Source organism: Coregonus clupeaformis, unplaced genomic scaffold, assembly GCF_020615455.1.
Source record: "Coregonus clupeaformis isolate EN_2021a unplaced genomic scaffold, ASM2061545v1 scaf0003, whole genome shotgun sequence".
In the NCBI taxonomy this organism is placed as follows: domain Eukaryota; kingdom Metazoa; phylum Chordata; class Actinopteri; order Salmoniformes; family Salmonidae; genus Coregonus; species Coregonus clupeaformis.
Window position 1 is genome coordinate 875,882 of NW_025533458.1, and position 21,679 is coordinate 897,560.

Here is a 21,679-nt window from a genome sequence, read left to right on the forward strand (position 1 = left end):
CTTTGGTCATGGCCATAGTGGAGTTTGGAGTGTGACTGTTTGAGGTTTTGGACAGGTGTCTTTTATACTGATAACAAGTTCAAACAGGTGCCATTAATACAGGTAACGAGTGGAGGACAGAGGAGCCTCTTAAAGAAGAAGTTACAGGTCTGTGAGAGCCAGAAATCTTGCTTGTTTGTAGGTGACCAAATACTTATTTTCCACCATAATTTGAAATAAATTCATTAAAAATCCTACAATGTGATTTTCTGGGAAAAAAATTCTCATTTTGTCTGTCATAGTTGACGTGTACCTATGATGAAAATTACAGGCCTCTCTCATATTTTTAAGTGGGAGAACTTGCACAATTGGTGGCTGACTAAATACTTTTTTTCCCCACTGTATGAAAGCCAAAACAAAAGCAAAATGGGAAATATTATTGACATTACATTGCACTTTTCACTGGCTGTCCCTCAGGTTGTGGCTGGAGAACACATATTTGGTCTTCATCTTTTATAGTTTCAAATTCATTCTACTGAATGATCATTTTGGGAAAGGAAGATTCTCTTAGGTCTGAGTATTTGTTACAGTGTAATAGAAAATGCAGCTCTGTCTCTACCTCTCCCCTGGAGCAGAGTGAACACAGCCTGTCCTCTCTGGGCAGCCAGGTTTGCCTGTGATGACCGGTCTCTATAGTGAGACTGTGCCCACTGAGTCTGTACCTAGTCAGTGTTTTCCTCAGTTTCTATCAGTCACAGTGGTCAGATAGTACATGGTGGCAGACTATCTGTTTAGAGCCAAATAGCATTGACATTTACTTAGATTTTTTGTGGTGTCTTTCCAATAGGTGATATATTTTTATTTTTGCTTTGTGATGATTTGGTTGGGCCAGATTTTCTGAGTGCTGTCCTGAAGCTCTATGGGGTTGGTTTGGGTTAGTGAACTGAGCCTCAGAACCAGCTGACTGAGGGGACTCTTCTCTTGTTTCATCTTGACATTGTATGGCTGTGTAGTGAAATGTTTTGGGGTCGCTTGTTTTTAGATGGTTGTAAAATTTGATGGCTATTTTTTCTATTCGAATAAGGAGGGGGTATTGGCCCAATTCTGCTCTACATGCGTTATTTTGAGTTTTTCTTTGCACTTGCAATACAGTCTTGCAAAACTCTGCATGCAGTATTTCGATTGGATTTGTCCCATTCGATTGGATTTGTCCCATTTGGTAAATTAATTATTAGAGATTGGGCCCCATACTTCGCTGCCATACAGAGAAATTGGTTCTATAACGGATTGTAATTGTAATTTCGATTTTAATGTTCCTTTTAATGGCATAGAATGCTCTTCTTGATTTGTCTCTCAGCTCGTTCACAGCCGTGTGAAAGCTACCTGTGTTGATGATATTTAGTCCTAGATATGTGTAGTTTTTGGTGTGTTCTAATAGAATTGTGACCAAATATAATTTATTTTTTTGATCCTGATTTCCGGACCTCTTTTGGAATATCATTATATTTGTTTTTTTTAGGTTAACTGTCAGAGCCCAGGTCTGACAGAACTTGTGCAGATGATCTACAGTGCCTTCGGAAAGTATTCAGACCCCTTCACTTTTTCCACATTTTGTTACGTTGAAGCCTTATTCTAAAATGGATTAAATTTTAACAAATCCTCTGCAATCCTACACACAATACCCCATAATGACAAAGCAAAAACAGTTTTTTGAAAATTTTGCCATTTTATAAAAAATACCCTTTGCTATGAGACTCGAAATTGAGCTCAGGTGCATCCTGTTTCCCTTGATCATCCTTGAGATGTTTCTACAACTTGATTGGAGTCCTCATGTGGTAAATTCAATTCATTGGACTTGATTTGGAAAGGCACACACCTGTCTATATAAGGTCCCACAGTTGACCAAAACCAAGCCATGAGGCCAAAGGAATTGTCCGTAGAGCTCCGAGACAGGATTGTGTCGAGGCAAAGATCTGGGGAAGGGTGCCAAAAAATGTCTGCAGCATTGAAGGTCCCCAAGAACACAGTGGCCTCCATCGTTCTTAAATGGAAGATGTTTGGAACAACCAAGACTCTTCCTAGAGCTGGCCGCCCGGCCAAACTGAGCAATCTGGGGAGAAGGGCCTTGGTGAGGGAGGTGACTAAGAACCCGATGGTCACTCTGACAGAGCTCCAGAGTTCCTCTGTGGAGATGGGAGAAACTTCCAGAAGGACAACCATCTCTGCAGCACTCCACCAATCAGGCCTTTATGGTAGAGTGGCCAGACAGAAGCCACTCCTCAGTAAAAGGCACATGACAGCCTAATTAGAATTTGCCAAAAGGCACCTAAAGTCTCTCAAACCATGAGAAACAAGTTTCTCTGGTCTGACGAAACCAAGATTGAACTCTTTGGCCTGAGTTCCAAATGTCACGTGGGGATGTTTTTCAGCAGCAGGGACTGGGAGACAAGTCAGGATCGAGGGAAAGATTAACAGAGGAAAGTACAGAGAGATCCTTGATGAAAACCTGCTCCAGAGCGGTCAGGACCTCAGACTGGGGCGAAGGTTCACCTTCCAACAGGACAATGACCCTAAGCACAAAGCCAAGACAACGCAGGAGTGGCTTCTGGACAAGTCTCTGAATGTCATTGAGTGGCCCAGCCAGAACCCGGACATGAACCCGATCGAACATCTCTGGAGAGACCTGAAAATAGCTGTGCAGTGATGCTCCCCATTCAACTTGACAGAGCTTGAGAGGATCTGCAGAGAAGAATGGGAGAAACTCCCCAAATACAGGTGTGCCAAGCTTGTAGCGACATACCCAAGAACACTCGAGGCCTTGCAACTAGTTCTTAGGAAACTTTGCAGTATTTTGTTTTTTTATGTATTCTTCTTTAATTATTAGCTCAAAAAATGTTTTGCATCATTACATACAGCCGGGAAAAACGATAGGATATCAGAGCGGCGGTAACTCACCAGCATTACGACCAGGAATATGACTTTCCCGAAGCAGATCCTTGTTTGCTCTCCCCAGGGCAACTGAACTGATTCCAGCGGCTGACCCAAAACACGGCGCGCACACCACCCACCGCTTCCAAGTATTCTACTCGCTAATGTTCAGTCTTTGGTTAACAAGCTCAACGAACTACAGGCAAGGATTTCTTTCCAGAGAGACATCAAGGCCTGTAACATACTCTGTTTCACGGAAACATGGCTCTCTCTGGATATTCTGTTGAAATCGGTCCAGCCAGATGTGTTCTCAGTTCATCACGCAGGATATCTTTCTGGGAAGCAGAAGGGCGGAGGTGTGTGTTTCATGATTAACGACTCATGGTGTAATTGTAGTAACATACAGGAACTTGAGTCCTTCTGTTCACCTGACCTATAATATCTCACAATCAACTGCCGACCGTATTATCTCCCAAGATAATTTTATTCGGTTATAGTCTCGGCCGTGTATATCCCCCCTCAAGCCGATACCACGACGGCCCTCAAAGAACTTCACTGGACCTTTTGCAAACTGGAAACCACATATCCTGAGGCTGCATTTATTGTAGCCTCAGTTATATCAACATATCGACTGTTGTACTCGCGTTGCTAAAATCCTCGACCATTGCTATTCAAACTTCCGGGATGGTTATAAGGCCCTCCCCTGCCCTCCTTTCGGCAAATCTGACCATGACTCAATTTTGCTTCTCCCTTCCTATAGGCAGAAACGTAAACAGGAAGTACCCGTGCTAAGGACTATTCAACACTGGTCTGACCAATCGGAATCCACGCTTCAAGATTGTTTTGATCATGCGGAATGGGATATGTTCCGGGTAGCTTCTGAAAATAATTTAGACATATACACTGAAACGGTGACTGAGTTTATCAGGAAGTGTATAGGTGATGTTGTGCCCACTGTGACTATTAAAACGTACCCTAACCAGAAACCATTGAAAGGCGGCAGCATTCGCGCAAATCTGAAAGCGCGAACCACCGCATTCAACCATGGCAAGGTGACTGGGAATATGGCAGAATACAAACAGTGTAGCTACTCACTCCGCAAGTCAATTAAACTGGCAAAACATCAGTATAGAGTCAAAGTGGAGTCACAATTCAACGGCTCATACACAAGACATATGTGGCAAGGTCTACAGACAATCACAGTCAAGGATCATATTATTATTATTATTATTATTATTATTATTATTATTATTTTTAAACCTTTATTTAACCAGGTAAGCCAGTTGAGAACAAGTTCTCATTTACAACTGCGACCTGGCCAAGATAAAGCAAAGCAGTGCGATAAAAACAACAACACAGAGTTACATATGGGGTAAAAAACAAAGTCAAAAAATACAACAGAAAATATATATAACGTGTGTATAATAGGCTATAGTGCAAAATAATTACAATTAGTATTAACACTGGAATGCTAGATGTGCAAGAGATGATGTGCAAATAGAGATACTGGGGTGCAAAAGAGCAAAATAAATAACAATATAGGGATGAGGTAGTTGGGTGGGCTAATTTCAGATGAGCTGTGTACAGGTGCAGTGCTCGATAAGGTGCTCTGACAACTGATGCTTAAAGTTAGTGAGGGAGATAAGAGTCTCCAGCTTCAGAGATTTTTGCAATTCGTTCCAGTCATTGGCAGCAGAGAACTGGAAGGAATGGCGGCCAAAGGAGGTGTTGGCTTTGGGGATGACCAGTGAGATATACCTGCTGGAGCGCAGACTACAGGTGGGTGCTGCTATGGTGACCAATGAGCTAAGATAAGTAGGGGATTTGCCTAGCAGTGATTTATAGATGGCCTGGAGCCAGTGGGTTTGACGACGAACATGTAGTGAGGACCAGCCAACAAGAGCGTACAGGTCACAGTTGTGGGTAGTGTATGGGGCTTTGGAGACAAAACGGATGGCACTGTGATAGACTACATCCAATTTGCTAAGTAGAGTGTTGGAGGCTATTTTGTAAATGACATCGCCGAAGTCAAGGATCAGTAGGATAGTCAGTTTACGAGGGCATGTTTGGCAGCATGAGTGAAGGAGGCTTTGTTGCGAAATAGGAAGCCGATTCTAGATTTAACTTTGGATTGGAGATTCTTAATGTGAGTCTGGAAGGAGAGTTTACAGTCTAACCAGACACCTAGGTATTTGTAGTTGTCCACATACTCTAGGTCAGACCCGTCGAGAGTAGTGATTCTAGTCGGGTGGGCGGGTGCCAGCAGCGTTCGATTGAAGAGCATGCATTTAGTTTTTACTAGTGTTTAAGAGCAGTTGGAGGCTGCTGAAGGAGTGTTGTATGGTATTGAAGCTCGTTTGGAGGTTTGTTAACACAGTGTCCAATGAAGGGCCAGATGTATACAAAATGGTGTCGTCTGCGTAGAGGTGGATCTGAGAGTCACCAGCAGCAAGAGCGACATCATTGATATACACGGAGAAAAGAGTCAGCCCAAGAATTGAACCCTGTGGCACCCCCATAGAGACTGCCAGAGGTCCAGACAACAGGCCTCCGATTTGACACGTTGAGAAGTAGTTGGTGAACCAGGCGAGGCAGTCATTTGAGAAACCAAGGCTATTTAGTCTGCCAATAAGAATGCGGTGGTTGACAGAGTCGAAAGCCTTGGCCAGGTCGTTGAAGATGGCTGCACAGTACTGTCTATTATCGATCGTGGTTATAATATCGTTTAGGACCTTGAGCGTGGCTGAAGTGCACCCATGACCAGCTCGGAAACCGGATTGCATAGCGGAGAAGGTACGGTGGGATTCGAAATGGTCGGTGATCTGTTTGTTAACTTGGCTTTCAAATACTTTCGAAAGGCAGGGCAGGATGGATATAAGTCTGTAACAGTTTGGATCTAGAGTGTCACCCCCTTTGAAGAGGGGGATGACCACGGCAGCTTTATATTCTCTGGGGATCTCAGACGTTACGAAAGAGAGGTTGAACAGGCTAGTAATAGCGGTTGCGACAATTCTGGCGGCTAGTTTTAGAAAGAAAGGGTCCAGATTGTCTAGCCCAGCTGATTTGTAGGGGTCCAGATTTTGCAGCTCTTTCAGAACATCAGCTGTCTGAATTTGTGTGAAGGAGAAACGGGGGGCATGGGCAAGTTGCAGCAGAGTGTGCAGAGTTGGTGGCCGGGGTGTTGGTAGCCAGGTGGAAAGCATGGCCAGCCGTAGCAAAATGCTTGTTGAAATTCTCGATTATTGTAGATTTATAGGTGGTGATAGTGTGTCCTAGCCTCAGTGCAGTGGGCAGCTGGGAGGAAGTGCTCTTATGCTCCATGGACTTTACAGTGTCCCAAAACTTTTTGGAGTTAGTGCTACAGGATGCAAATTTCTGTTTGAAAAAGTTAGCCTTTGCTTTCCTGACTGCTTGTGTATATTGGTTCCTAACTTCCCTGAAAAGTTGCATATCGCGGGGGCTATTTGATGCTAATGCAGTACGCCACAGGATGTTTTTGTGCTGGTCAAGGGCAGTCAAGTCTGAGGAGAACCAGGGGCTATTTCTGTTCTTAGTTCTGTATTTTTTGAATGTGGCATGTTTATTTAAGATTGAGAGGAAATTACTTTTAAAGAACAACCAGGCATCCTCTACTGACGGAATGAGATCTATATCCATCCAGGATACCTGGTCCAGGTCAATTAAGAAGGCCTGCTCGCTAAAGTGTTTTAGGGAGCGTTTGACAATGATGAGGGGTGGTCGTTTGACCGCGGACCTGTTACGGACGCAGGCAATAAGGCAGTGATCACTGAGATCCTGGTTGAAGACAGAGGAGGTGTATTTAGAGGGTAAGTTAGTCAGGATGATATCTATGAGGGTACCCATGTTTACGGATTTAGGGTTGTACCTGGTAGGTTCGTTGTGTTATGATTTACCAGTATTAGAACCCAAATGCAGACAAGTACACCAAGCCAGAGAAGGTTTAACAGGTTTATTTAAAATGTTCAATAGTCCAGGTTTCCAACAATAGGGGAAGAGCAAGTCCAGGTTACAGGGAGGGTAACAGATCCAGGTCAGGGCAGGTGTGGTACCGTAATGTCCTAGTGTCCGTGGTGAGTCCAAAAGAGAGGTCCGGTAGTGGAGAGCAGGATGGTGGTGGCAGGAGTGAAACGGAGGCAGGAGTCAGGTTCCAAATATATGGTCGTCTTGACTATGATCTGACGATGAGTGGTAAGTTTGACCGGGTCTTAAAGGCTGAGGTGATTATGGTGAATGAGCTGCAGCTGGAACCCTGACTCCCGCACACCAGACTTCACTCCTGCAATCAAGGACAGACAGAGGGGAGGGAGAGAGCAGAGAGAGAGCTACCTAGCAGCAGTAGGCCTAACACGTTGATAATTTGTGTGAGATTGAGGGCATCTAGTTTGGATTGTAGGATGGCCGGGGTGTTAAGCATATCCCAATTTAGGTCACCAAGCAGTACGAACTCTGAGGATAAATAGGGGCAATCAATTCACATATGGTGTCCAGGGCACAGCTGGGGGCTGAGGGGGGTCTGTAGCAAGCGGCAACAGTGAGACTTATTTCTGGAAAGGTGGCTTTTTAGAAGTAGAAGCTCAAACTGTTTGGGCACAGACCTGGATAGTATGTTAGAGCTCTGCAGGCTATCTCTACACTAGATTGCAACTCCACCCCCTTTGGCAGTTCTATCTAGATGGAAAATGTTAAAGTTGGGGATGGACATTTCAGAATATTTGGTGGCCTTCCTAAGCCAGGATTCAGACACTGCTAGAACATCAGGGTTGGCGGAGTGTGCTAACGCAGTGAATAACTCAAACTTAGGAAGGAGACTTCTGATATTAACATGCAAGAAACCAAGGTTTTTACGGTTACAGAAGTCAACAAATGATAGCGCCTGGGGAGTAGGAGTGATACTGAGGGCTGCAGGGCCTGGGTTAGCCTCTACATCACCAGAGGAACAGAGGAGGACTAGAATACGGATACGGCTAAAGGCTTTAAAAACTGGTCTTCTAGTGCGTTGGGTACATAGAATAAAGGGGGCAGATTTCCAGGTGTTGTAGAAAAGATTCAGGGCATTATGTACAGACAAGGACATGGAAGGATATAAGTAAAGTGGAGGTAAACCTAAGCGTTGCAAATGACACTTTGCTACAATGTAAAGTAGTGAGTGTACAGCTTGTATATTTTGCTGTCCCCTCAAAATAACACAACACACAGCCATTAATGTCTAAATCGCTGGCAACAAAAGTGAGTACACCACTAAGTGAAAATGTCAAAATTGGACCCAAAGTGTCAATATTTTGTGTTGCCACCATCATTTTCCAGCACTGCCTTAACCCTCTTGGGCATGGAGTTCACCAGAGCTTCACAGGTTGCCACTGGAGTCCTCTTCCACTCCTCCATGACGACATCACAGAGCTGGTGGATGTTAGAGACCTTGCACTCCTCCACCTTCCATTTGAGGATGCCCCACAGATGCTCAATAGGGTTTAGGTCTGGAGACATGCTTGGCCAGTCCATCACCTTTACCCTCAGCTTCTTTAGCAAGGCAGTGGTCGTCTTGGAGGTGTGTTTGGGGTCGTTATCATGTTGGAATACTGCCCTGCGGCCCAGTCTCCGAAGGGAGGGGATCATGCTCTGCTTCAGTATGTCACAGTACATGTTGGCATTCATGGTTCCCTCAATGAACTGTAGCTCTCCAGTGCCGGCAGCACTCATGCAGCCCCAGACCATGACACTCCCACCACCAGGCTTGACTGTAGGCAAGACACACTTGTCTTTGTACTCCTCACCTGGTTGCTGCCACAAACGCTTGACACCATCTGAACCAAATAAGTTTATCTTGGTCTCATCAGACCACAGGACATGGTTCCAGTATTCCATGTCCTTAGTCTGCTTGTCTTCAGCAAACTGTTTGCAGGCTTTCTTGTGCATCATCTTTAGAAGAGGCTTCCTTCTGGGACGACAGCCATGCAGACCAATTTGATGCAGTGTGCGGCGTATGGTCTGAGCACTGACAGGCTGACCCCCCACCCCTTCAACTTCTGCAGCAATGCTGGCAGCACTCATACGTCTATTTCCCAAAGACAACCTCTGGATATGACGCTGAGCACGTGCACTCAACTTCTTTGGTCGACCTGTTCTGAGTGGAACCTGTCCTGTTAAACCGCTGTATGGTCTTGGCCACTGTGCTGCAGCTCAGTTTCAGGGTCTTGGCAATCTTCTTATAGCCCAGGCCATCTTTATGTAGAGCAACAATTCTTTTTTTCTGATCCTCAGAGAGTTCTTTGCCATGAGGTGCCATGTTGAACTTCCAGTGACCAGTATGAGGGAGTGTGAGAGCGATGACACCAAATTTAACACACCTGCTCCCCATTCACACCTGAGACCTTGTAACACTAACGAGTCACATGACACCGGGGAGGGAAAATAGCTAATTGGGCCCAATTTGGACATTTTCACTTAGGGGTGTACTCACTTTTGTTGCCAGCGGTTTAGACATTAATGGCTGTGTGTTGAGTTATTTTGAGGGGACAGCAAATTTACACTGTTATACAAGCTGTACACTCACTACTTTACATTGTAGCAAAGTGTCATTTCTTCAGTGTTGTCACATGAAAAGATATACTCAAATATTTACAAAAATGTGAGGGGTGTACTCACTTTTGTGAGATACTGTATGTATATATTCTTAAATCCCATTCCTCACTATTTTTGTGTGTATAGGGTATATGTTGTGAAATTGTTAGATATTACTTGTTAGATATTACTGCACTGTCGGAGCTAGAAGCACAAGCATTTCGCTACACCCGCTATAACATCTGCTAAACACGTGTATGTGACAAATACAATTTGATTTGATTTGTAATCGCTGCCAAAGGTGCTTCAACAAAGTAATGAGTAAACGGTCTGAATTCTTATGTAAATGTGATATTTCACCAATTTATGCTTTGTCATTATGGGGTATTGTGTGTAGATTGATGAGAAAAAAACTACAATTTAATCAATTTTAGAGTAAGGTTGTAACAAAATGTGGAAAAAGTCAAGGGGTCTGAATACTTTCTGAATGCACTGTATTATTTAGATACTGACTGTTAGCACTTGGTCTGGGGTTTAGTAGTTATGGTCAGTAGTTGTGTGGTTGTGGTCAGTAGTTGTGGTCGGTAGGTGTGGTCAGTAGTTGTGTGGTTCAGTAGTTCTGGTCAGTAGTTGTGGTCTGTAGTGGTCAATAGCTGTGGTCAGTATTGTGGTCTGTAGTGGTCAGTAGTTGTGGTCAGCAGTTGTGTTGTTGTGGTCATTAGTTGTGTGGTTCAGGAGTTTTGTGGTCAGTAGTTGTGTGGTTGTGGTCAATAGTTGTGGTCAGTAGGTGTGGTCAGTAGTTGTGTGGTTCAGTAGTTGTGGTCTGTAGTGGTCAATAGCTGTGGTCAGTATTGTGGTCTGTAGTGGTCAGTAGTTGTGGTCAGTCATTTTGTGGTTGTGGTCAATATTTGTGTGGTTCTGGTCAGTAGTTTGAGGTCAGTGGTTGTTGTCAGTAGTTGTTTGGTCAGTAGTTGTGTGGTCAGTAGTTGTGTGGTTGTGGCCAGTAGTTGTGTTGTTATGGTCAGTAGTTGTGGTCATTAGTTGTGGTCAGTGGTTGTGTGGTTGTGGTCAGTAATTGTGGTCACTCTCTTCAATCTGGTAATCGTTTTTGCCCTCTGCGTCTGTGACTATCCATAGCAACGGCTCTTTTTGGGCTGCTCAATGATGACAGAGAGCTGTTAGCTGACCTTAGCTAACCACTTTTTGTCACTCTAAACTCAGACAAACAGCTGTAACGTTTTACTGGTAGAAGCTTTTCCTAATCCGCTCTATCCCATCAGAGAGGTACAGCCCACCCTTCTCTTTACAGACAGGCAAACTAGCCAGTTGAGTTATTTAGAGCACAGTGCATGATCCTGAGAAGGAGGATGAAGCTAGCGATTATCAGAAATCTTCTCTTTATCATTCCAGGTCGTCCAGATTGGGGAAGCATTTGAAATCTTAGCGCTAGCTGTTTGTTCCGAAACAGATTCACAAATCATGGGAATTTGTCGAGCTTTCAAGACGTTTTCTCCCTCCGAGTCAAGCGTTGTAGGCTAACAACAAATGTTTTTCTATGAAACTAAAGAAATACTGCACTCTGACCCACAAAACTTATTTGCTAGATTCATGATAGTGTTGTTAGACAAAGCAAGGAAAGTTAACTTCAAAACATGATGTAGTGTTATTGGAATTAGTAGCTGTTGGTAAATAATGAATCTGCTTGCTTCTGACATGATTTACTGCATCTTGAAATAGAGCAGTTGATGGGTTACTAAAAGCTCGTTCGATTGGTAGAAGCTATTCCCAATATATTTTCAGTTTTGAAAAGCAGAGAAGTAGCGGAAGATTTCGTACCCTGTAACATTTTGTCTAACTTGTTGGGGAAGTGGTCAAAATGGCATTTGCTTGCTAAAAAGTTTCAGAAAAATGTATTGATGCGGTTACTAAAACAGCTGTATCGTTAGATCCGTAGCGGATATTATTGTTCCAAATCAAATCAAATACATTTTTATTTGTCACATACGCGTGTTTAGCAGATGTTATTGCGGGTGTAGCGAAATGCTTGTGCTTCTAGCTCCGACAGTGCAGTAATATCTAACAAGTAATATCTAACAATATCACAACATATACCCAATACACACAAATCTAAGTAAGGAATGGGATTTAAGAATATATACATATATGGACAAGCAATGACAGAGCGGCATGGACTAAGATACAGTAGAATATTATAGAATACCGTATATACATATGAGATGAGTAATGCAAGATACAGTTGAAGTCGGAATTTACATACACCTTAGCCAAATACATTTAATCTCAGTTTTTCACAATTCCTGACATTTAATCCTTGAAAACATTCCCTGTCTTAGGTCAGTTAGGATCACCACTTTATTGTAAGAATGTGAAATGTCAGAATAATAGTAGAGAGAATGATTTATTTCAGCTTTTATTTCTTTCATCACATTCCCAGTGGGTCAGAAGTTTACATACACTCAATTAGTAATTGGTAGCATTGCCTTTAAATTGTTTAACTTGGGTCAAACGTTTCGGGTAGCCTTCCACAAGCTTCCCACAATAAGTTGGGTGAATTTTGGCCCATTCCTCCTGACAGAGCTGGTGTAACTGAGTCAGGTTTGTAGGCCTCCTTGCACGCACACGCTTTTTCAGTTCTGCCCACAAATGTTCTATAGGATTGAGGTCAGGGCTTTGTGATGGCCACTCCAATACCTTGACTTTGTTGTCCTTAAGCCATTTTGCCACAACTTTGGAAGTATGTTTGGGGTCATTGTCCATTTGGAAGACCCATTTGCGACCAAGCTTTAACTTCCTGACTGATGTCCTGAGATGTTGCTTCAATATATCCACATAATGTTCCTTCCTCATGATGCCATCTATTTTGTGAAGTGCACCAGTCCCTCCTGCAGCAAAGCACCCCCACAGCATGATGCTGCCACCCCATGCTTCACGGTTGTGATGGTGTTCTTCGGCTTGCAAGCAACCCCCTTTTTCCTCCAAACATAACGATGGTCATTATGGCCAAACAGTTCTATTTTTGTTTCATCACACCAGAGGACATTTCTCCAAAAAGTACGATCTTTGTCCCCATGTGCAGTTGCAAACCGTTGTCTGGCTTTTTTAAGGCGATTTTGGAGCAGTGGCTTCTTCCTTGCTGAGCGACCTTTCAGGTTATGTCGATATAGGACACGTTTTACTGTGGATATAGATATTTTTGTACCTGTTTCCTCCAGCATCTTCACAAGGTCCTTTGCTGTTGTTCTGGGATTTAGTTGCAATTTTCGCACCATAGTATGTTCATCTCTAGGAGACAGAACGCGTCTCCTTCCTGAGAGGTATGACGGCTGCGTGGTCCCATGGTGTTTATACTTGCATACTATTGTTTGTACAGATGAATATGGTATCTTCAGGCGTTTGGAAATTGCCCCCAAGGATGAACCAGATTGTGGAGATCTACTATTTTTTTTCTGAGGTCTTGGCTGATTTCATTTGATTATCCCATGATGTCAAGCAAAGAGGCATTGAGTTTGAAGGTAGACCTTGAAATACATCCACAGGTACACCTCCAATTGACTCAAATTATGTCAATTAGCCTATCAGAAGCTTCTACAGCCATGACATCATTTTCTGGAATTGTCCAAGCTGTTTAAAGGCACAGTCAACTTAGTGTATGTAAACATCTAACCCACTGGAATTGTGATACAGTGAATTATAAGTGCAATAATCTGTCTGTAAACAATTGTTGAAAAAATTGTGTCATGCACAAAGTAGATGTCCTAACCGACTTGCCAAAACTATAGTTTGCTAACAAGAAATGTGTGGAGTGGTTGAAAAACAAGTTTTAATGACTCCAACCTAAGTGTATGTAAACTTCCGACTTCAACTTTATGTAAACATTATTAAAGTGACTAGTGTTCCATTTCTTAAAGTGGCCAGTGATTTCAATAGGCAGCAGCAGCCTCTAGTGTGCTAGTGATGGCTATTTAACAGTCTGATGGCCTTGAGATAGAAGCTGTTTTTCATTCTCTCGGTCCCAGCTTTGATGCACCTGTACTGACCTCGCCTTCTGGATGACAGCGGGGTGAACAGGCAGTGGCTCGGGTGGTTGATGTACTCGATTATCTTTTTGGCCTTCCTGTGACATCGGGTGCTGTAGGTGTCCTGGAGTGCGGGTAGTTTGCCCCTGGTAATGCGTTTGGCAGACCGCACCACCCTATGGAGAGCCCTGCGGTTGCGGGCGGTGCAGTTGCCGTACCAGGCGGTGATACAGCCCGACAGGATGCTCTCAATTGTGCATCTGTAAAGGTTTGTGAGGGTTTTAGGTGCCAAGCCAAATTTCTTCTGCCTGCTGAGGTTGAAGAGGCTCTGTTGCACCTTCTTCACCACACTATCTGCGTGGGTGGACCATTTAAGTTTGTTAATGATGTGTACGCCAAGGAACTTGAAGCTTTCCACCTTCTCCACTGCGGTCCCGTCGATGTGGATAGGGTGTTCCACCATCTGCAGTTTCCTGAAGTCCACGATCATCTCCTTTGTTTTGTTGACATTGAGTGAGAGGTTATTTTCCTGGCACCACACTCCCAGAGCCCTCACCTCCTCCCTGTATGCTGTCTCGTCATTGTTGGTAATCAAGCCTACTATTGTTGTGTCGTCTGCAAACTTGATGATTGAGTTGGAGGCGTGCTTGGCCACACAGTCATGGGTGAACAGGGAATACAGGAGGGGGCTGAGCACGCACCCTTTTGGGGCCCCAGTGTTGAGGATCAGCGAAGTGATGATGTTGTTTCCTACCTTCACCACCTGGGGCGGCCCGTCAGGAAGTCCAGGACCCAGTTGCACAGGGCGGGGTTCAGACCCAGGGCCTCGAGCTCAATGATGAGCTTGGAGGGTACTATGGTGCTGAATGCTGAGCTATAGTCAATGAACAGCATTCTTACATAGGTTTTCCGCTTGTCGAGATGGGATAGGGCAGTGTGCAGAGTGATGGCAATTGCATCGTCTGGGGATCTATTGGGGCGGTAAGCAAATTGATGTGGGTCTATGGTGGCAGGTAAGGTAGAGGTGATATGATTCTTGACTATTCTCTCAAAGCACTTCATGATGACATAGGTGAGTGCTATGGGGCAATAGTCGTTTAGTTCAGTTGTCTTTGCTTTCTTGGGTACAGGAACAATGGTGGCCATCTTGAAGCATTTGGGGACAGCAGACTGGGATAGGGAGAGATTGAATATGCCCGTAAACACACGCCAGCTGGTCTGCGCATGCTCTGAGGATGCGGCTAGGGATGCCATCTGGGCCGGCAGCCTTGCGAGGGTTAGCACGCTTAAATGTTTTACTCACGTCGGCCACGGAGAAGGAGAGCCCACAGTCCTTGGTAGCGGGCCGCGTCGGTGGCACTGTGTTATCCTCAAAGCAGGCGAAGAAGGTGTTTCGCTTGTCCGGAAGGAAGATGTCAGTCTCAACGACGTGGCTCGTTTTCCTTTTGTAGTCCGTGATTGTCTGTAGAACCTGCCACATATGTCTCGTGTCGGAGCCGTTGAATTGCGATTCCACTTTGTCTCTATACTGACGTTTTTCTTCTTTGATTGCCTTGTGGAGTGAATAACTACACTGTTTGTATTCTGCCATATTCTTAGTCAACTTGCCATGGTTAAATGCGGTGGCTCACGCGTACTATGCCATCTATCCACGGTTTCTGGTTAGGGTAGGTTTTAATAGTCACAGTGGGTATGACATCTCCTATACACTTCCTGATAAACTCAGTTACCGTATCAGTGCATTCGTCTAAATTATTTTTGCAAGCTACCCGGAACATATCCCAGTCCGTGTGGAAGAAGTTTAAAATGTTTTACTTAAGCCAAGAAGTTAAATATAGTCAAAGTTACATTTATAAACATCATTGGTCTGATTACTTTGATAGACTACACTGTCAACCTTATTACTTTGGATTGTGGGACATTTGGATCACATATTTCATCACAAATAACTACACAGACTGGCCTACTACACTTTGATACACTCTCCTACTAGAATACCACAGTATATGCTAAATGTAATAATAGAGTACAGAAGACAAGGAGGCATTGTTGAAGTTTAAAATACATTTTAAAATGTTATTTTATCCCAAGTGTTTATCCCTTACTTCAACCATACATTAATTTCTTAATGAAAGGATAAAGTTATGACTGGATAGAGAAATACATGTAAATGGGATCGATAAATAAATGGATAGACAAATAAAATAAGGATACAGGGATGGAAGACCTAATGGATGGAGGGATGAAGGGATAAAAGAAGATTAACCTCTTAAGAAGCTGACCCTTGTTTTCAATTTTCGCCTAAAATGACATACGCAAATCTAACTGCCTGAAGCTCAGGACCTGAAGCAAGGATATGCATATTCTTCATACACTTTGAAATTTGTGGAAATGTGAAAATAATGTAGGAGAATATAACACATTAGATCTGGTAAAAGATAATACAAACAAAAAACATGCAAGACAAAGGCCACAATATAATATTGCAGTTTAGGCGCAATTTCGCAATTTGTGTGCAAAGTTTCAGATTGATCCAGTGAAGCATTGCAATACTGGACTATTTTGTATAAAGTCTGCCCAAATGTGCCAAATTGGTCAATTGCTACATTTTCAAGTACATAACTATTGAGAACATTCAAAAATGATATGATAATACAAAATGTAAGTTTACACACTCCCAGGAATGTCAGACATGATGGATCATTAGCTTATACACTAACTTTCACACATCTAGATGGCCGGGCCGGGTGGGTGTGGAGCCAGAGACAGCAAGGGTTCAAACTTTAGAACCCAGTTCCTACATTTGATCTCTGGGACCCTCAGGATGACAAATCAGAGCAAGATTACTGAATGTAAGTACATTATTTACCTTCAGAGGTGATTGTATCAAACCAGTTGCCATGATATGGTTTTGTTGTTGTGCACTCTCCTCAAACAATAGCATGGTCTTTTTTCACTGTAATAGCTCCTGTAAATTGGACAGTGCAATTAGATTAACAAGAATTTAAGCTTTCTACCCATATAAGACATGTCTATGTCCTAGAAAGTTTGCTTTTACTTACAACAGTCATGCTAATCACATTAGGTCACGTTAGCTCAACCGTCCCGTACACGGGACACCGATCTCGTAGAGGTTAAGTTGGACTGATTGGTATAATTAAGGGATGAATGTATGGTTGAAGGTGTGGATAGTGTGTGTCTGTTTGTGTGTGTGTGGGAAAAATGTTGTATGTATTATGCTTAAATGTCATAGTATGGATATACAGTTGAAGTCGGAAGTTTACATACACTTAGGTCGGAGTCATTAAAACTTGTTTTTCAACCACTACACACATTTCTTGTTAACAAACTATAGTTTTGGCAAGTCGGTTAGGACATCTACTTTGTGCATGACACAAGTAATTTTTCCAACAGTTGTTTACAGAAAGATTATTTCACTTATAATTCACTGTATCACAATTCCAGTGGGTTAGAAGTTTACATACACTAAGTTGACTGTGCCTTTAAACAGCTTGGAAAATTCCAGAAAATGATGTCATGGCTTTAGAAGATTCTGATAGGCTAATTGACATAATTTGAGTCAATTGGAGGTGTACCTGTGGATGTATTTCAAGGTCTACCTTCAAACTCAGTTACTATTTGCTTGATATCATGGGAAAATCTAAATAAATCAGCCAAGACCTCAGAAAAATAATTGTAGACCACCACAAGTCTGGTTCATCCTTGGGAGCAATTTCCAAACGCCTGAAGGTACCACGTTCATCTGTACAAACAATAGTACGCTAGTATAAACACCATGGGACCACGCAGCCGTCATACCACTCAGGTTGGAGACGCGTTCTTTCTCCTAGAGATAAACGTACTTTGGTGCGAAAAGTGAAGATCAATCCCAGAACAACAGCAAATGACCTTGTGAAGATGCTGGAGAAAACAGGTACAAATGTATCTATATCCACAGTAAAACAAGTCCTATATCGACATAACTTGAAAGGCAGCTCAGCAAGGAAGAAGCCACTGCTCCAAAACTGCCTTTAAAAAGCCAGACTACGGTTTGCAACTGCACATGGGGACAAATATTGTACTTTTTGGAGAAATGTCCTCTGGTCCGATGAAACAAAAATAGAACTGTTTGGCCATAATGACCATCGTTATGTTTGGAGGAAAAAGGGGGTTGATTGCAAGCCGAAGAACACCATCCCAACCGTGAAGCACGGAGGTGTCAGCATCATGCTGTGGTGGTGCATTGCTGCAGGAGGGACTGGTGCACTTCACAAAATAGATGGCATCATGATGAAGGAAAATTATGTGTATATATTGAAGCAACATCTCAAGACATCAGTCAGGAAGTTAAAGCTTGATCGCAAATGGGTCTTCCAAATGGACAATGACCCCAAGCATACTTCCAAAGTTGTGGCAAAATGGCTTAAGGACAACAAAGTCAAGGTTTTGGAGTGGCCATCACAAAGCCCTGACCTCAATCCTATAGAAAATGAGTGGGCAGAACTGAAAAAGCGTGTGCGAGCAAGGAGGCCTACAAACCTGACTCCGTTACACCAGATCTGTCAGGAGGAATGGGCCAAAATTCACCCAACTTATTGTGGGAAGCTTGTGGAAGGCTACCCGAAACATTTGACCCAAGTTAAACAATTTAAAGACAATGCTACCAAATACTAATTGAGTGTATGTAAACTTCTGACCCACTGGGAATGTGACGAAAGAAATAAAAGCTGAAATAAATCATTCTCTCTACTATTATTCTGACATTTCACATTCTTAAAATAAAGTGGTGATCCTAACTGACCTAAGACAGGGAATTTTTACTAGGATGAAATGTCAGGAATTGTGAAAAATTTTGTTTAATGTATTTGGCTAAGGTGTATGTAAACTTCCGACTTCAACTGTAGTGACTACTACATACACCAAAATGCAAAGTATACAAGCAGTGGACACTATTTCTGTGCTTTTAGGGCCCATAATGCAATTATTCAGAAAATGTATGTGGCTTCACAACATGTTCAGAGTTGAAGAAAATGGCGGAAAAATATGCAGCTGAAGTCCGACGAGAGTGGATACAAATGTGAGTACAAAAAGTAAATATTCATTGCTTTAACTAATTATGACAAATGTTAAGAAAATGTTGAGCAATATAATATAAAAGCAATTACTTTTCAAATAAGTTATGTTACACGTTATGTTGGCTGACAATTTGATAGCTACAATAGCCTTACCGCATAGCATATCATTACAGAAGTTGCTTGTATGTACAGGTATGTTAGCTAGCTACCTAATGTTAGTTGGCTACTAATACATCGAACTTGCCAGTATATTAACTATTACATAGTTGTGTGTGGTATGTCTGTTTCGATCCGCATACAGTGCATCGCGTGCTGAGTTGAGACATATAGGGTTTAACATAGGAATGGACGCAAATAATTAAACATTAAATACAGATGGGGATCGAGAGAAACATTCATTGACTTGATTATTCACATAATTCTTAGCTTAGCTAAGTGGTAATGTTGTTGTGTGTCCTCAATGGAAATTGTTAATGAAGTGGTAAGATGTCTAACTAGTAATTTGTTATGCTAACAAGCTAGCAAGAACAGCATAAACTTCCGGTAGACAAGTGAAGCGCTAGTACACTCAAATGAAAGGACACTTCATGTACAGTAACTAAAATGAACTAATAGTATATAGAGTTTAGTATATACTTATTAAGTATGTAGTGTACAGTATGTTAGTATGGGAATTTGAACACAGCTACAATGTTAACTCAAAGTTCTCAAAGTACCTCTTGATTGGTAGTTCTGTTCTTATTTCTGATTTGAATAGCACAGAAGTAGATGTCGTACCCTCTACGTTTTTGTCTAAAGTGCTGGGAAAGTGGTCAAAATGGCAGTTGTTTGAAAAAGTTAAGACAAAGTTATTGATGCGGTTACTGAAACAGCTGTATCGTTAGAGCCGTTGCGGATATTTTTGTTTGAATAGCAGAGAAGTAGACAAAGATGTCATACCATCTAACTTTTTGTCTAACTTGTAAGGAAAGTGGTCAAAATGTCAGTTGTTTATAAGAAGTTCCAGAAAATGTTGCTGATGCAGTCACTTAAACAGCTGTAACGTTTGATTGGTACCAGATAATTATATTATTATTTCAGATCTGAAAAGCAGAGAAATAGAGAAAGATGTCATACCCTCTAACTTTTTGTGTAAGTGTTTGGAAATGTGGTCAAAGTAGCTGATTTGTGTCAAAAGTTGCATTGTTGCATTTACAGTGAATGGAATTGGGAAGTGAAGAAGAAGTATGACAAATATTTAAAGTCGGGACTTTTCCTTCGCAAGTCCCACCTAATAATAAAAAGTCAGAAGTATGTCTTAGATTTTGCTTTGCAAGTCCCACATTAATAATAACTAGAAGGTAATTGTACATGAAGCATATTTGGTGGGACATGCTTTAACTCTTTAAAAGTATTTTTGTGGTAGAGGTAGAAGTTGAAAAAGTTTTAAAGCAAAGCAGTTTAAAAATATGTATGGTTTTGAAAAATGTTATCTTAGTGTATGTAGTAGTAATGGTGGTGACTAGTTATTGTTGAAAAACTAGGTAGATGAAAAGTAAGAATAGCCTGAACATATGAAAGTTGGTTTGGTGTATCTAGCTTGAATGGTTCAAGAGTTACTGTTGGTGGGTTATTTTATGGAAATATATGCTAATTTATATAGTAATTAGTTAATAAAGTTTTAAAGAATTTGAAGTTAGGATAGCCTGAACATGTAAAAGTTGGATAGGTGTCTCTAGCTTGAACAGTTCAAGAGTTACAATTATTGTTGTTTGGTATTATATGCTAATTTATGCACATTTAAGTATTTATCATTTAAAGGGAAGACCAGCGCTAGACCAGAACTAGTGCGAACCAGAGCTAGCTAGCTATGCCCAGGACCAAAGCTGGACCAGAGCAGTAGTTGTGGTCATTAGTTGTCACGTCATTTCCTGTTTCGCACTCGTATACCTCCTGCGCCTCGACCTGATGTTTCGGCTTGTTGTTTCTAAAGTTTTAGTTTGTTCATAAGTGTTTGTGTCAAAACCTGCTGGTTTGGACTGGATGTTTACCAACTAGCCAGCTAGCTAGCTAGTAAGCTAGGTTGCAATGGAGCCCGCTTCGCCTGGAATAGCTAACGAACGTTTCCAGCTCCATATAGAAGCTGTGTTTATTATGCTCTTGTCTAGGACAATATTGAAAATCCAGATTTCCAATACGGCAATTTTTTGCCTGCGGAGGATTAAAGGAATGAGGTGGCTATCCTTAGCAAGCAAATTTCAATTCTGTGCAAACTTATTGTGGCTGGACGCCACTTGGCCTTGATGGATGTATCCCCGCCTTGTCATCTGTCCCTATGTTACAAGGAAGTCTGCTTCTCCTCCTCCATCTTGTGGTGGAGTAGACGGAGAACAGCAAGAGGATCGTTCCAATCAGCGCTGGTCCCATGTCACAGGTTGTGAAAACCAAAGGCAGTGGCATGCTGCTAAACGGACTAGAGTGTCTGCCAGAGGTCCGGAGCAGATCGACATGAATAATGGCTTTGCAGCCCTGGTGCCTGATCTACCTGCACCTTCATCGCTGGGACTGCCTGTGTCTGCGACAGCAGTGCTGACTCCAACTACGCTTACTCCAAAAGCGGCTTTGTCGTCGAGTTCGGCTCCTTTGCCTCTCTCTGGATCTGACAGGGCTCTGCCTGCTGTGGGAGGTCTGGAGCTGCTGGCGTGAGCTATCCTGCTTCTCTTGGGCCCGTGAAAGTTTCCACTAATTGTGTGAGGGGTAGGAATGGGCGGATTTCTCCATCCCCTTCTCCGGCCGTTGTACTGGGAAGTTTAATTGTGAGAAATGTCTCAGTCCCTGGAGCAAAACTTTGTGCTATCTAGGAGCATGAGTACAGGATGTCAATAAGCTGCTCCCAAACATTTTAAACCTGGGTCATGAAATTAAGTCTATCATAGTTCATGTGGGATTCAATGACATTATGAAGGGCAGCTCAGAACAGCTGAAGATGGATTTTAAAGAACTGATTGGGTCTCTGCTTGACACCAACAAACGCCCCATAATATTTGGCCCTGTGCCCTCTCTAAATCATGGCATTGAACGTTTCAGCAGACTTAAGTCACA